This window comes from Triticum urartu, chromosome 3, assembly GCF_003073215.2.
Source record: "Triticum urartu cultivar G1812 chromosome 3, Tu2.1, whole genome shotgun sequence".
In the NCBI taxonomy this organism is placed as follows: Eukaryota; Viridiplantae; Streptophyta; class Magnoliopsida; order Poales; family Poaceae; genus Triticum; species Triticum urartu.
Genome location: NC_053024.1, coordinates 86,502,389 through 86,519,697, shown reverse-complemented (window position 1 = coordinate 86,519,697; position 17,309 = coordinate 86,502,389). Strand labels below are relative to the sequence as shown.

General features: G+C 47.3%; 1 pseudogene; it reads right to left on the bottom strand.

Moving 5' to 3' along the window:
- Positions 1-16,274, bottom strand: part of LOC125546688 — an 87,400-nt pseudogene extending 71,126 nt beyond the window's left edge.
- Positions 16,275-17,309: the final 1,035 nt, after the last annotated feature.

Below are 17,309 nucleotides of genomic sequence, written 5' to 3'. Positions count from 1 at the left end.
AAGTAATTCTGTAAGGGCTCGTTTGAATTGGAGGATTCCAACAATGCAGGGATAGGAAATAGACAGGAATAGGATAGGAATGCACGTGCAAAATAGAGAATTTGAAAACACAGGATTTCTGCCAATCTGGGTGTTTGATTCAAAACAATTGGAAGATCACATGATGCGAAGAAGCATGGTGAGATTAAGTCAAACCATAAGAAATTGTACGGTTATAATGCTATTATGCTACTATCTCTTAGTCTTGTGCTTCATGAATAGGAATTTGAAAAGGGGGACAAGTGAAAATTAAAATTCCTACGTTTTTTCTTTAAAGGAGACACTAAAGGAACAAATCCATGTGCTCAGTGGACAATATATATAACATGTAGAGTAAAAAAGAGATGCAATAAGTGTACAACCTCTTTGGCGAAGTCATGTCTATCTCAGCGTGATTGGGTTGGCCAGTGAGGATGCTCCGGCTGACTTGGCTGTCGGAGGAGGGGAAGAATATTTTAGGCGTCTGGAGATGGAGCCCGAGGTACTGCTCCGCTGTGATGGAGGGTTTCGTCGTTGGAGCAGCTCCGGTGAGTTGTACGACGCCGAGGCTGAAGCAGGACAAGAGAGACAACGAACAACGTTAACCTGAGTGGAATTCTAATAGCATCTCCAATACATGATGTAAAATACATAAACACAAAGTGCTAGATGTAAAATACATCAGCCGCTCATCTCTGAACTTAACTGTCGAAACTGAATTCAACAGTCGAAACTAAACTTAACTGTCAAAACTGAATTTTGCTGTCGAAACTGAATTTTGCTGTCAAAACTGAACGCACAAGCAAGGTGAGGCTACACGTCGGTCTACTGACTTTTTCATCTCTGCTCAGTCAATTTTGCAGCCGTTGGATATGAAATCAAGGGCCTACGGTTCATCTTCAACCTCCACCCCCCTGAGCCGGCCAAACAGCAGCCCCCCGCCGCCTGCGGCCGGTGGTGCGCCGCCCCGTCCGCCCCGAAAACACTCCCCACCGCCGGTCCGCCCCCGCCCCGGCCATCCCTCTAGGTCCCCCCCTGTGCCGAGCTTTTTCTCCGGTGATCCCCATGCCACTTCCCCGCCAACGCCCCGCCACCACGGTGACCACCACCCCCATCCTGAACGCTAAGATAGATAGTGGGGTACCTCTCCGGCGAGCCCCCTCCCCGCTGCGGCTGGTTCTTCCTTCATCCCGGCGGCATCGGAGTGAAGTGTAGCTAAATCAGAGAAGCATTGCAAGCAAGAGCAAGAGCGAGAGCAGCAGCACGAGCAAGAGCAATAGCAAGAGCAGACCAGGCAGGGGACCAAGAGCAAGAGCAGAGCAGCAGCGCGAGCGAGAGCTAAAGTAGCAGCAGGTCCTACTGATGTGGACGTCGCTGCCTAGGTAGCGACGTCGTGGAGGAAGTGGCCGGCGCCGCTGCCGTGGATGGAGCCGCGCCGTGTCAGCTCGCGACCGAGTGCCGGCAGCACTGTGAGATCGAATCAAGAAGAAAATGCGGCGATTAGTGTACAACCTCTTTGGTGGCGCCGATTAGGCCGCAGCTTCATCCGAGGAAACGGTGATGATGATGCTCTTCCGGTGGTGCAGGTGAAGACGGCGGTGTGGGAATGGAGGTGGCGCGAAAGACGAGGGGAATGTCGGGGCAGCTCATTGGAGGTGGAGGACGGGGTGGCTGAACCGGCGGGACGATGAGATGGACGACGGATCCTCATCCGGTACGGTGGATAAGGGACGTCGAGGTGTTGCTGTGGACGACGTCGTCGGGGAAGAGGCTCCGGCTGGGTGGTGGACGGAGCAGGGTGTGGGGTTTCGTCGTGGGTTTTCGCAGCCTCGGTGTACGAATGGGTGGGCGGATGGGATGGCAGTGGGGAACTATGGCTTAGAGACGCGCTTGTCCGAAATGTGGGGTAAGTTATGAAAGTACCCCCACCGATTTGAGGTGGTTCTTTCGGTTCAGGGGTACCACGGGCATTTCGCGTGTCAGGATTTCATAGGAGGTGGGAGTTTTCGCGCGCGTTGTAATTTCGGAATAGCAAGGCGCGGGTTGAGATGGAGGGAGTTGTCGGAGCACAACGAGACAAAGATATATCTTAAATATTTCGGGCTAACAAGGCGCGGGTTGAAATTTCCGGACAAGCCAAACATGTACTGTACCAAATCAATGCGCCCTACAAATGTCATTCAAAGCTTTGAATTCATGTTATGTTCAATTAAAATATTTCGCTATGTGTATAATGCATGCAACCTACTACTCAAATGAATGGTTTAGTGCATTCCAAATGTATATACTACCACTTCAATATATGAACTAAATTTGAATTCATTTCTCTATTTGAATAAGATCTACAGTAATGATTGTTGTGAAGTAAAAGCATTTGAATTCATTTCTCTGTTTTAATAAGATCTACAATCATCATTATTGTCAAGTTAAACCATCATTTGTGTATTATCTTCACAGCACACCACATGATTAGTCTCGAGTTACATATGAACTATGTATACTATATGAACTCGAACTAGAGTTTTTGAATCCACTTTATTTTGATTTCAAATCACATTACATTTCTAGCTCTAGCTAGATCTTCATAATCTAAACCATGTCTCATATGTATACTGTGTTTATCACATTATGTATGGTGCCCCGCCCCCTACGCCTACAAGTATTTAGATGTGAGTTGCAAACACCACACATTACCACAAATTCAAATAAAATGTGAGAATGTTCGATATATAGTATTGTTTAGATTGTTCAATATTTAGTTGTAAGCTGCAAACACCACACATTATCACAAATTCAAATAAAATGTGAGATTGTTTGATGTATAGTATGGTTTAGATTGTTCGGCATTTAGCTGTGAGTTGCAAACGCCATGCATTATCACATTATGGTATAACATGTGCACAACACGTGTATCACCACTATATTCATGCATGCAATGTTTAAAACACTATGATCTCCTATTCAAATATATGAATCCGCTTTCATATCAAATTATGATCTTTGTTAGTCTCTTACACCCACACAATCCTCTACCCTTTGTAGCTACCACTAACTTTTTCTCGTGCATGCACATGCCCTCCTCGCCCTCCCCCCTCCCTCGGCATTCTATCCACCGGGCACATTCATTTTTTCTTTAGGTCATTCTCCCAGAGTCTCCACAACTCCTTTCCGACACACACCGATCGATAAACCTCTCCAGCAATGCCTGCCTACAACATACAAACACACCTTCAATCTCCTCCTTTTCATCGCTCTCACAACCGCACACTCCTCCCCCTATCTAGCTAGTAGTTGGGCCTCTTGCACCACCTCCTAGCTCCATTCTCTCTGTCTATCTATCTCACTGGGCCTTATTTTCCTCTAACAAATGGACGTACACCGACCGATCCCTCGCTATACATATAGCTAGCTAGGTCCTTATAACTCATTTTTACCCACACGTCAATCGATCTACCTCATTAGTTGTGTATCTCCCTTCCTTCGACAATCAACAATTGATCTACCGATCTAGTTAGGTTTGCTTACCAAACACATGGTTCCCCTTCATCATCCATGGATGCGTCCCGACAGATCTATCACGCACATGCACTCACATAAACACATCCCCAATCTTATTGATAACATTGCAGTTCCACCCTCAGTTTGTTAGTAGGCCTCTCCCACCATCTTCGAGAAGCAACTCCATCACCCATCCAGCACTCTACCCCTCTCCCTCCCTCTCCCTCCCTCTCTCTCTCCTCTCTCTCTCCCATCATATTTCCATTCCTTCAGTTATGTATGGATGTTGACCGATCTCCCTCAAGACATAGCTGGGTCTCTCCTTCTCAACACATATACGAGTCGTTCTACCTCTATAGTGAGGCCTCTGCCTACCCCTCCCACCACCCCCTCCCCCCACACACACCGATACATCGAGCGCTCTAGTCATGCCTCCCTGCCACACACAAACTTGACGTGTGCCCTCTAACGTTCCGGTAGGCCAGTCGCCCTATATATTTGACTTGTACACACACACAATTTCGATGGCTCTCTTCATTGAGCTCGCACCCACCCACTTGATCCTCTCTTCGACTCTATCGATAGCTATGACCCCTCCCTCTCTTCTCGTGGATTGCCCGACCCTCTATTTCTGATATGGATAGGCCTCCATTTCACACACATTGCATGCAAAATTTTGTTTGAGATGTCATTGACACATGTTCCCACAAATAATTCACGAAATCAACCCCCACCCCAAAAACAAAAAACACTCACGAACACGGTTTGTATCTCTCACACACACCCACGTAGGTGGGGGACGTGCACGAAGAGAAGAGGTGCATGCACGACGCACGTACTCCCATCTCTTTCCCAACCACACCCGCGCGGGTACACGGTGGAGCTCATTTCTGTATGAAAAAGGCAGCCCACATGGTAGTTTGGCACGTGTACTGGTTGTCCACTTGGTGGAGGGAGGATCATCTACCACGGGTGAACAAACAAATTGCGACTTGACGTGTTATGTTAAAAAAAGAGGCAAACCATGTGGGGACTACCTTAGAGGCAAGGCTCTATACACTGGGGTACTTTTGATGTGTCCCGTCAACTCGCAGAACGAGGAGAAGCTTGCTTAGTACGCCATCTCCCCCGCCCATGGGCGCGGTGGCTCACAGGATGAGGTGAAGCTTTCTTACTACGCCTTACGCCCGCTCCTTCGCCCATGCTCGCGGTGGCTTGCAGGACGAGGAGAAAAATTTACTACTCCCTCTGTTTACTCCTCGTCCCTACTACCTTGGTTATAGAGATTATATCATATTGTTTGGAATATATATGTCCTTTAGTAGATTTCAGTATGAACTACAAGTACATACTCCAAACACTGATGTATATAGACGTATTTTAGAGTGTAGATTCACTCATTTTGCTCTGGATGTAGCACTCTCCCTCGCCCCTCGACCCTAGCCCACGTGGTGGACGTGCAGCAATTCATTCGGTCTCATATAGCCAGAACGATATATACTGCACTACCATTATTGCTCGACTTCCCGATGAGGCGAAGAGCCAATCTCAAGGTTTATATTCTGGAGATGCCAAGTGCAACGTTATAGGAGAACGAGTAGTAGGTGCCGCATCATTTATAAATAAAGTTTTTTTTTTCTTCTGTGGCACGTACGCAATATGATAGGTTCATATGGAGAGAAAAGGAAACCGCTCCACTATATACATAGTCAGGACGGGCCAGTCTACACGTTTGCTTCCTGGGGTTGCTATCTTCACACTCTCTCGCACAAAACGACTGTGGCCACATCTCTAACATCCCGGCGGATCACGTCTGCTTGGGGAAGGGGTGGATGCTTAGTGTAGATGCGGTGGCCGTCGCCGACGGTGAAAACCCACTGTCACCACGTCCCGATCAAGGGTCCCCGCCGTTCTCTCTCATAAAGCTGGTGAGGTTGCCTTCGTCCCTTGCTCACTGCCGCGACGTGCACAGTTGCCGCGTCCCGCCGCTCTCCTCAAGGTTGAGCTACGTCCCTCAGGTAAAACTCCCTTTCAGTCGGCTTGCACCACTGCTCCAGCTGCCCACATCACTCCCTGTGGATATTTCTCTACTTCTTTGCCCCGTACATACCTCTACTGGCTTCTACGTACTGTATTTGTGATGAGTTTATGTCTCATCAACTAGTCACAGTAATCTTATTCTAATCACGCTTGTTCAATTTCTTTGCCACAGGGATGCTCATCTCGATTTTGGTGAAACTACACAAAATGATCCGATGGTCAAAAGGTTGAAAACTTCATTTATTAGGAAGCTCAAACGTTGCCACTAAATTGAAGCCTGGTCAGGGTTCACGGCTCAAGGTCTAGGGACTGCATGGATCGTTTTTTTCTTTAGCTGCCTCTGTTCCAAAATAAGTGTCAACTTTAGTAGTAGTACAACTTTGTACTAAAGTTTGCACAAAGTTGAGAAACTTATTTTGGAACGGAGGGAGTACATATTTGCTATGATCTATCAATCATTGAGATGCAATAGCATGCATGTTAGTCTCCTTTGTATTTGATGAAATTTTGCATCGGGCAACCTTGGACGCAAGATACATGTAACAGAAGCTGGAAGCTTCATAGCATTGTACAAATTTATCTCGCTGATAAATTATAGTACGTACTATACTTGTAACGCCCCGAGACCGATGCGCCAGGTGTCTTCCAGTTATTCGTTGTCGTTGCCATGTCATTTGCTTGCGTGTCGCATCTTATCATGTCATCTTGTGCATTGCATCATCATGTTTTCAAAACCTGCATCCATCCGGGTTCTCCGAGTTCTCTCCGTTGTCCGTTCTGAGCCCAACCACACTTGCACGCGCCCGCGGCACGTCCGAAATATTATTTTCTAAGTGGCTGGAAAATGTTCTCGGAATGGGATGAGAGTTGACGTGTGGTCTTATCATACTGTAGATAGACCGCCTGTCAAGTTTCATCGCATTCGGAGTTCGTTTGATAGCCCAACCATTAAACTATAGCGGCATTATAGCCGGTCTTTTCGTCGAACGTTTTCGGTCTCCGGAAACAGTCGCCGGGTCTCTCTCTTCTCTTCTCTCAGCTCGAGACCGTCTACACAGCTCTCTACCTACCGCCCGTTCCAACCTAACCTCTCTCGTTAGCCCGCACCTCCCCCCTCGCGCGCGTCCGAGAGTTGTCCCGAACCCGACCCGGGCAGTCGTCACCTTTGGATCCGGATCAACCCCAAACATCTACAAAATGTCTCCGTTTTGTTAATTGGACTTCCTAACCTATATTTTCTCAGCCGTCCGATTTAGATCGAAGGGCTTCCCTTAGTCTGCATATAGACCCACTCACTATATATACCAGCAACCCTAAATTCTAGGGGCCTTGTCCCATCCATCCTTTCCCACCGCGCCGTCACTTCACCTAGTTCCTCGAGATCCCTCCCAGACCAACCAGCGCAAGCCACTTCTCGCCATCGATCCAACCTGTAGCCAACCTCCACCTTCCCGATCCGCCCGTGCACATAGGAGCCCGAGCTCCCAACCAAGGAGACCGCGTCCCACCTCGCTGCTGTTTGCCTCCAGCAGTTGCACCGACGAGCTCTGCCGCCGGACCACCGGATCTCCTCCCCCACACCTCGTTCTCCCCTTCCTCTCTCTGCCTTATTTTTATTCCTTACTCTCAAACTCTCTCCCTGTCTTGTTCTGGACAGGGAACTAAAGGGGGCGCAATTGTCTGAGCTCGGCCTCGAGGTTCCGTCGCCATCATCGGAGGAACGCCGGATCCAGCCGTCCCTGGCATCTGCCTCCCCCGCCTCGCATCCAGCCATTCCCGTGTAAACTTCGCCGCCGCCACTCCCCTGCATCTCGCCTCCGCCTCCCCTATTTCTAAGAGTGCTCGTGGACGAGGGCGAAACCCCTGCTTCCTCGCCTCCTCGACTCGAACTGGCCCGAACCGGCCATCTCCGACGCCTCCTCGCCGGATCCCACGCGTCAAGTCCGCCGGCCGCTGCTGTCTTCCCGGCGATCCTCGTGCGCACCCCTGCCTGGATGCTTCCACCTGCTGTTGTTCCGTTTCTTCAGAAACAGGTAGAACAACTCGCCCGCCCCGCCCGATCCGTGGACGGCACTTCCACGCGCCTGGGCCGCCTACTCTTCCTTCGTTGACCGAGGCCTAGTCCCCACATCGCCGATCTGGGCCGAGGCCCATGGTGAGCTGCACCCGAGCCCCCCCTGCACTATTGGGCTGCCCAGTTTCGGCACGTGACTTATTTTTTTATTGCTGCGATTTTGTGTTTTTCCAATGTTTTACAGATTTGCAGAAAAACCCTTGGACTTCACGCATATAATAACTAAATAACCGTGCATCGGATTAAAACATTTTATATATGAAACTTGCTTAGAATTTTGTCTAGTTTCATAATATGTCATTTTCATCCATGTTTAAAATGTTTAAAATGCTGTTTGTTTAAATTTACTCCTATGTCATGCTAAAATGCTTTAATTCATAACTAAATAACCGTAACTCCGAATTTAACAAACTTTATATGTAAATGGGGTAGAATTTTGCCTAGTTTAACATGGTGGCTTCACTTTGCATGCTTAACAACTCTAAAATTGTGTTTAGGGCAGAACAGTACTAAACCTAATATATGCATATGGGGATTTTTTGGAATTGTTGTTCGTTGTTTCCGTCCTCATTGAAACTTGACTAGATAGGTAGTTTTACTTTGCTTCACCCTCTTGCCATGTTTAACAACATTTAATATTGTTGGGTACATAACCGAGAGAGAACTAAATAAGTCATGTGGTGTTTCGTCAATATGCAACTCCGTTGCATAATGAGCTCCACTTAATTTGTAGGATTGTTCGTGCACTTTGCCATGCCATCCTTCTTTAAACCGGACATGCATCATACTTGTTGTGCATCATGCCATGTTGTTGTAGTGGTTGTTGACTATGTTGTGTGCTTCTTTCCAGTGTTGCTTCTTCGGGTTGGTTCCGATAACGCCGCGTTTGTGAGGAACCGTTCGACTACATCCGTTTATCTTCTTCATGGACTCGTTCTTCTTCCTTGCAGGATTTCAGGCAAGATGACCATACCCTCGAAATCACTTCTATCTTTGCTTGTTATTTGCTCGCTCTTTTGCTATGCCTATGCTGCGATACCTACCACTTGCTTATCATGCCTCCCATATCATTGAACCAAGCCTCTAACCCACCTTGTCCTAGCAAACTGTTGTTTGGCTATGTTACCACTTTGCTCAGCCCCTCTTATAGCGTTGTTAGTTGCAGGTGAAGATTGAAGTTTGTTCCTTGTTGGAACATGTTTACTTGTTCGGATATCACAATATCTCTTATTTAACTAATGCATCTATATATTTGGTAAAGGGTGGAAGGCTCGGCCTTATGCCTGGTGTTTTGTTCCACTCTTGCTGCCCTAGTTTCCGTCATATCGGTGTTACGTTCCCGGATTTTGTGTTCCTTACGCGGTTGGGTAATAATGGGAACCCCTTGACAGTTCGCCTTGAATAAAACTCTTCCAGCAATGCCCAACTTTGGTTTTACCATTCTGCACCTAGCCTCTTTTTTCCTTGGGTTCCACAGACTCAAGGGTCATCTTTATTTAAACCCCCCGGGCCAGTGATCCTCTGAGTGTTGGTCCAAACTAGAGTCCTATGCAGCGCCCCCTCGGGGAAACTCGAGGTTTGGTTTTAGTTGTATGGAGAGCTCATCTGAGTGTGCTCTGAGAACGAGATATGTGTAGCTCCTATGGGGATTTGTTGGCACATTCGGGCGGTGTTGCTGGATTTGTTTTACCTTGTCGAAATTGTCTTGTAGAACCGGGATACCGAGTCTGATCGGAATGTCTCGGGAGAAGGTATATCCTTCGTTGACCATGAGAGCATGTGATGGGCTAAGTTGGGACTCCCCTGCAGGGATTGAACTTTCGAAAGCTGTGCCCGCGGTTATGGGCAAATGGGAATTTGTTAATGTTCGGTTGTAGAAAACCTGAAGTTGACCTTAACTAAAATACATCAACCGCATGTGTTACCGTGATGGTCTCTTCTCGGCGGAGTTCGAGAAGTGAACACGGTGTTAGAGTTATGGTCGGCGTAGGTTGTTCTAGGATCACTTCTTGATCATAGTTTCTCGATCGTGCTTTGCCTTCTCTTCTCGCTCTCATTTGCGTATGTTTAGCCACCAAATATGCTAGTCGCTTGCTGCAGCTCCACCTCATACCTTTACCTTACCCATAAGCTTAAATAGTCTTGATCGCGAGGGTGCGAGATTGCTGAGTCCCCGTGGCTCACAGATTACTTCAAAAACCAGCTTGCAGGTGCCGATGAGTCCGTGCAGATGATGCAACCAAGCTCAAGGAGGAGCTCGATGAAGATCTTGTCCTTTGTGTTGTTTCGTTCTAGTTGATCAGTAGTGGAGCCCAGTTGGGGTCGATCGGGGACCTTGTCACATTTGGGGTTCTTCTTTTATTTTGGTTCCGTAGTCGGACCTTGATTGTATATGGATGTTGTAATGCTTTATTCATGTATTGTGTGAAGTGGCGATTGTAAGCCAACTATTTATCTCTTTCCCTTATGTATTACATGGGTTGTGTGAAGATTACCTCACTTGCGACATTGCTTTCAATGCGGTTATGCCTCTAAGTCGTGCTTCGACATGTGGGAGATATAGCCGCATCGAGGGCGTTACAATACTAGTACTTCCTCTGTTCCTAAATATAAGTCTTTGTAGAGATTTCACCATGAATCACATGCGGATGTATATAGATGCATTTTAAGTGTAGATTCATTCATTTTGTTCCGTATGTAGTGGAATCTCTACAAATACATATATCTACTGGTAATAGCTAGCCCCCACTACTAGGAATTCTCTATCCTCTCCTTGAGCCACGTCATCAAAATTAATGTAGCCGTTAGATGAAGTAAATCAGTACATAAATAGCCGTCCGATCTTGACATTGAGAGGATCCGCACTAAGCCACATGCAAGCATGCAGAAATACTGTGCCACATGCATGTGAGTGGGTTTTAAATCACATCAACATGTCTGCATGCAAGCATGCACCTGTAGCATACATGTAAGTGAGCTTTTATGGCCCATTAACATGTCAAAAAGAAAAATATAATCTCATTATGCAGTAGGAGTTGGCTGATCTTTTTTCCTTACGTGGGATGATCTAAATGATGATGGGAGTTTATTTAGTTTGGCTACCACATTTGTCATGCGGTTATAGAGTTTTCTTTGTTCTATGAAATCAATAATTTTGCGCAGAGATATACCGCTGTTCCGCGCCAACGCGCGGGGACTTATCTAGTAATATTTAGGAACGGAGGGAGTACTATGTAAAGAGTTAGGTGTTGCACGGTGATAATGTAAGGTGGGCCATGTAATCACCGAGCCTGCGTGTTTTCCCTACTCTTGCACGCCTCCGTTGTAAGAATGGATAAAATTGTAATCTAGTAGTAGTATACCTCTTTCGCCGAAAGCGTGGGACATCCAGCAGTCCTACCACCTCAGTAATAAAGACAATGAGCCGTCAAATCACATAGACCCAACAGTAAGTTGGACGGACAAAGCAACCATCACTCTTGCGCTAGTGAGAGGTCGCGTCCGCTCTGCCCGGGCATAAATGCGGCACCGATTCTTTGGAGCGGCGCTGACCGTTTTGGGCGGGAAGCGCACGCGGGCGATGGAGGGGCTTTGGGTGAGCCAGGCTGGTCAGGAGTGGGCGTGGCAGCTGTCCGCATGTCCCTACCGGCACGCCCGGAAACGAGAGGATGCACCGACTCTCGCGGCTAAAATCGTACACTACACAACATCTCTCTGTAGGAGTAGGTCGATCTGTCACTCTCTCCAACACACACATGGTGTTAAACACACACACACACACACACACGCACGCACACGCACGCACCTTGGTCCCGTTGCACCTTCTAACGTGACTTATTACACCTAGACGGAGGGAGTAGTAAGTATACGAGATACGGTGGCACACTGACTTAAGTCGAATACAAGTGCCCAAAATTTGTGTGCATGTTATAATAAGGATTCACTTAAAATAGTACGTGAGCGAACAGAGGGATCAATTGGACAGTGTTCCCGAGCAGTAGCGAGATGTGTGAGGTAAGATACACCGCTGGCGCTTTTAATTTTTCTTATTAATTTTTTTGTTTCACCCTCTGACTAGTGGGACCCAACGTACTGCGTGGAGAGAGGTAAGGTGACTAAGGCTGCATTATTTCTGCACCACTGTGGATAGTCTTACCACCAAAGCCACATGACATGATTATGATTGAAATCCCAATGAATCCCACACACAAAAAAAAACATGGCATGCTTGTCACACGAATGCAGGAATGTATAAAAGGTTATTTCCCTCTCATTGAACATAACGGGAGGGTTGTGTAGCTGGTTAGCTTGTTCGCTCATCAAACTTGAGGTCTCGGGTTCAATAACTACACTTGAGCATAATTTGTGCCAGGAGGATTCTTTGACTGGTCAAAATGTTTTCTAGGGTTTGCACGCTTCACACTCTCTCTCCAGTATATATACACGTTGGAGCCTCAACGCTTGTAGTTGCTCTCTTCACACTCTCTCGCCCTCTCCCGCTGGAGCCTTAGCACTTGTAGTTGCTCTCTTCACACTCTCTCGCCCTCTCCAGATCTAAACAAGACTTCGTTGGCCTCTCTCTCCCCTCACTGCTGCTCAAAGAGCCGGTAGGATTCGTCCGCCGGGAAGGGAAGGAGGCTTAACACTGTCGCCGTCGGCGAGGGACTACCGGCGCAGCTGTTCACTTTCCACCCAACGACGGCGCGGGAGGGCCTCCGACCCCTTCTTCTTCGCTGTCGTCCCGTGGCCCACCGAACCATGCCCCAAGAACCTTAAGGTATAATTTACTTAGTCCACATGCATTGCTCTAGTTGCATGTATACCATGAATCTAGGACGTGGTTCAAAGAGGAAAGGAGTGGGGGAAAGTACTTGGAAAAGTTGTATATAGCATGAATCTAGGACGTGGTTCAAAGAGGAAATGAAGGGGGAAAGTTGTATAGCATTAATCTAGGACGTGGTTCAAAGAGGAAAGGAATGGGGGAAAGTTGTGGGGAAAGTTGTATCACATAAATCTTGGACGTGGTTCAAAGAGGAAAGGAAGGGGCGAAAGTACTAGTTCAAAAAGGAAGGGAAGGGACAAGGCTGTAGAGTTTGAGCAGGACTAGATTTGCTGCGCTCACATAGGGAAAGGCGTCAAAAGATAACAAAATTGGGACCAACACAAATATGCTCCTTGGTTGTTTGTTCTTTGTTGCAACAGACTGTGCATGACCACAGTACATCGGTAGATGCACATGGTGCTGGTGCGTCCACTGTCCCGTGCAAGTCATTAGCTGTTGTTAATCTAAGGCCCTGTTTGGTTAAAAACTCCCTAGTCCCTACCTGCTAGATTCCAGGGACTAAACATGGACTAGAGGTTATTAAATGACATGCTAAAAGACCATGTTACCCCTAGTAATGAACTAATAGAGACAAGGTGTGATGCGTGCCAGGGCAACTGTTGGAAAAAGTCCCAAAAAGACTCCCTCGGGGTCTTCTTTCTTTAGTCCCAAATGCCCACTTTTAGTCCCTAAAAGTCCCTCCTGCTTGGTTTAGATGGGACTGGCACAGAGTTTTTTTAGTCCCTACACCAAAATGTCCCTGTAAACAAACACCCTCTAATAATGCCGCTGGAAAATTGATGCAATGCCACAGTTAAAAGCAAATTACATGTTTAACGAATTTTATTGTTAATATAATCTCTATGTTAATATTAATTAATGCCACCGTTTGAGAAATGCTAGTGTCTTGCTTTCTTTCCCATTTAGATAAGGTAGATGCTTCTTTTTGTTGGCTTCTATGTCATCCACCGTTATTGACCACTAATTGTTTCCTTTGCACCTCTGTGTAAACAAGGTTATCTGCTTCACCTTGTTGCCATTGTGACCTTTTGTTGCACTGCACAAAACACTTTTGTTTTAAGAGTGTTTTGTGCAGCTCAACCAAAATGCCACACTGACAATGTTGCTTGATTGCTTGATCTTAGTGGAACTGCACAAGAGGAGATCTTACTTCCTATCCGTTAAGGCGAATTTGGTTCGGATCTTCTTCTTGTGAGTTGTTTGAATTCCGCATCATGAGAGGTCAGTACTAGCCTTCTTTCACATGATTCAGCAGTGTGCATTCATATGTTGTGCTACTTGTACAATAATGTTGCTTGATTTTAGTGAACTGCACAAATGGAGACAAGACTTCCAACCTATATGTGCACCGTAATATCCCATTGAGGTAAGATCAGGATATTTCACAACTGCTGGCCTGTATTTTGCCACTTTCATTAGAAAATTAAGTTTAGTACTATACTTGTGCTCCCTAATTGACATGCCAAATCTTATATTGAAGGCGAAGCTTGTTTGTTATTGAACCAAGTGATGAAGGGGAAGAACAAGGGGAAGAAAAACAAAAATCAACTCCCGGTGCTGTAATGAAGCACTGGAACTGTGATGACACAAGTAATGATATAGTTTTGCATCTTAATTTATTGTTATGGCTGGAACGAGCAATTGTTTTGCCACTGATTTGATGCCACTCTTAATGTAATATGTAATTATCTCTACTTGTGCAAACAGGGATCTTCTTTGAAGATACCATATATTTTAGTGGAACTGCACAAGAAGATGTTGGAAACATTAAACTAATCGAGGAGTATATAGTAAGCATGGCCACCACCGTAGATAGCAACAGATGGTTCCGGAGAATTGCTTCATCTGTATGCTCTACATAATAAGCCTCCTGACAAAGGTTGGTACTCACCCACTGATTTCATCCATATGATTGAGCTTTGTCATCTCTGTTGGTGTTGTGCTACTGTTTAGATACTGTCATGAAAAAGTGGTATTGTCCTTGAGAAGTGCTTCATCTGTGCTGTTTTAAATATTTCCTTTCCTTTTTTCGAGCAAACAGTGATGCTAGCATTTAGTAGTCCTCTTGTCTTTGCACAACAGGATGATCTTCCTCTGAAGAAGAATATGGAGTACGTGAAGTGACTAGTTTCGATTATGCCAGGATGAAGAAGCCCTGTCTATCTTATCATCAGAAGGAGCAGTTGAAGGATGGTTAGATTACTCCCCACAAGACCAAACTAACTTCAGCTTAGAAGGACTGACAAAATCTCCATTTTTTTACTGTGACAAATGTCCGAACTGATGGCAAACCCTGCCCATTCCACAATCGTAGGCATTTGATATTTTGGAATGGGACAACCTTGTCAAATTTTGCTCATTGATTTTAGCAAGACATGCGTTTGATATATTCGAATGGGACGCCCTTTGCTGTCAGCAGCGTCGATCAATTTTTTCTTTATTCTTTAGTTGTGAAGTAAATATTGCCTCTGACATGTGAGTCACTGAGATGCATAATCATCGATTGTTTTGAATGTTCTCTATGAATTGCCAGGCCTGTGTGTTTGATTGCAATGTACAGAAACGCTAAAAAGCTGCTCAAACTCTTTGTACTCCTTCTGTTCCTTTTTACTTCGCACATTGTGAAAGTGCATACTTTTTTGTATAAGATTGGTCAAAGTAGAGATACTTTGACTGCAGACAAAACTTGTATGCACACTAGAAAGGACCGGAGGGAGTACATGTGAAACTTCTGCAAACGAGGTGATCACCCTAGGAATAATGCTAGTACGTATTGTTTTGCATGTTCATCCAATGCTAGTGATACAGGAATTCAATCTAATCGAAATAAATTCATTCATACACGGTCGGATTTCATATAAACATGCCAGATTTCATTACATTTCATACATTCTTCAACTAAAAAGGGTGCGCTGGAGGTATAATTAATTAACCGAAGCTACCCACCTGTGTCCCGCTGAGCCGAACAGATGCTTTAGTGATTTAACTGCAGCTGCAGTTGCGTAACTGACATGTGGCCTGTTGGGCCCACGTGTCAGTCAGCCAACTGCACCAGCAGTTAAGTAGAAGCAGCATTATTCTCCAACAAAACTCCCCGACTCCACATCACCGCCAAGATGCTAACCGGCCGTCAATGGTCAACCCGCCTAGCTTGGCTTCAACAGGAGGGTAGCAGCGGTGGCCTTACTTGGACCCGAGCGGCGGCAACCTACCGTGTTCTACTCTTCATCGTTTTCTGTGTGGCACGGCCTCGTTGGCAGCGGGGCGGGGCCTCGGTGGAGCTGGCGATGTCCTCAGTCTCGTTGCCGGCGGGCGGCGCCTCAGCGGAGCGGTGGAAATCCTCGCCCGCGTTGCCGGCCGGGTGGGGCCTCGGCTGAGCTGGCGATGTCCTCTGCCTGGTTGTTGGCGGGGCGGGGCCTCGGCAGAGCCGGCGGTGTCCTCTGCCTCGTTGTTGGTGCCGCGGGGCCTCGGTGGAGCAGGGCCTCGTCGACGCCAGCGTAGCGGGGACTCGTCGGAGCCGGCATTGTCCTTTGTGTCGTCCTCGGTCTTGCCAAACAGCGCCTCGCCCGCTTCATCACCCTCTTTGCTTGCCTCTTTGTAGGCGGCCGTAGCCTCCGCCACCCGCATGCAGTACCACCAGCGCTCGAGGCGGCCCTTGCGGGAGGAGCGGTACGAGTCGAGCAGCGCCTCCTGCTCCGCCCTCTCCGCGGGGATCTGCTCGTCCGCCTGCAGGTGCTCCTGGCGGATATGCTGGTTGTAGGCGGCATCGGCCTGCGCGTCCCGGAACTGCTCCTGACGCATCTGCCTCACACTGTCCATATATTGGGCATGGGGCCTTGCCGATGGTCATGGTGCAATGCACCGGCGAGGATGGCGCGGAGGAGGGGGTTGGCGCCGGATCATCGACTACCATGTTCTCCATTGGGACGTCGTCGTCCTCTGGCTGCTTGCAGGCCAGCCAGTCGGCAGCAATGGCTGCCATCTCCTTGTGGTCCATTGTCCGCCTGTCCCGAAGAGCACTGGAGCGCGAGGAAGCCATGGTGGGCAGTAGTGGTGTGGACAGGAGAAAGGGAACGGATGCGGATGACTGCGGCTATGGCCGGCGCAATAGTTTATATAGCAATGGTGGGCGGGCGGAGGTACGGACGTGTGGCACCGGAGTAGCCGCCTCGGCAACCGCGTATCATTAATGTGGACGATAGATGGACAGACGAACGACACTTGTGTCGTTTGAAGGCGGAGCAATCGCCTGCACCGGGAAGCGGGGCGGGCGGCGTTGACTGTTTCGGGCAGAAAGCACGCGCGGGCGAGGAGAACTTTACTTGGAGAGGATGACAATGGGGACCCACCAGGTCCATAGCCTCACGATCAAGTGCCTCCTTATTATATATATATATATATGTGTGTGTGTGTGTGTGTGTGTATAAAACTATACTCCCTATGTCTAGGTGAATAAGTCGTATTAGAAGGCGCATCACGACCTAGGTGCAAGCAGATTGGTCGAAAAGAAGAATATTTCTCGCTTCTAAACACAACATTTAATCACAGCAGTTAAGAGGATGCCTTATTAGCTACCCATGCAGGCCATCGTAATTCATAGCATGCAAAGCGCTTTTATTTCTTGCCTAATAACCGCATGGACGTGCTGCATGCATTGGTCCTTGCCCGAGAAAAAAAGGGAGGAAAGGGATTTCCACGGGAGACAATGAGGCAGAGGTGGAAGAGCTCGCTGGAGTAATTTATTTTGCTTCCCCCTGGTTTCCTGACATCACGGTCCCACACCATTGTCAACCTATGTAGTAGTCAATAAACGAGAGAATTGCACAGGAAGCGGCC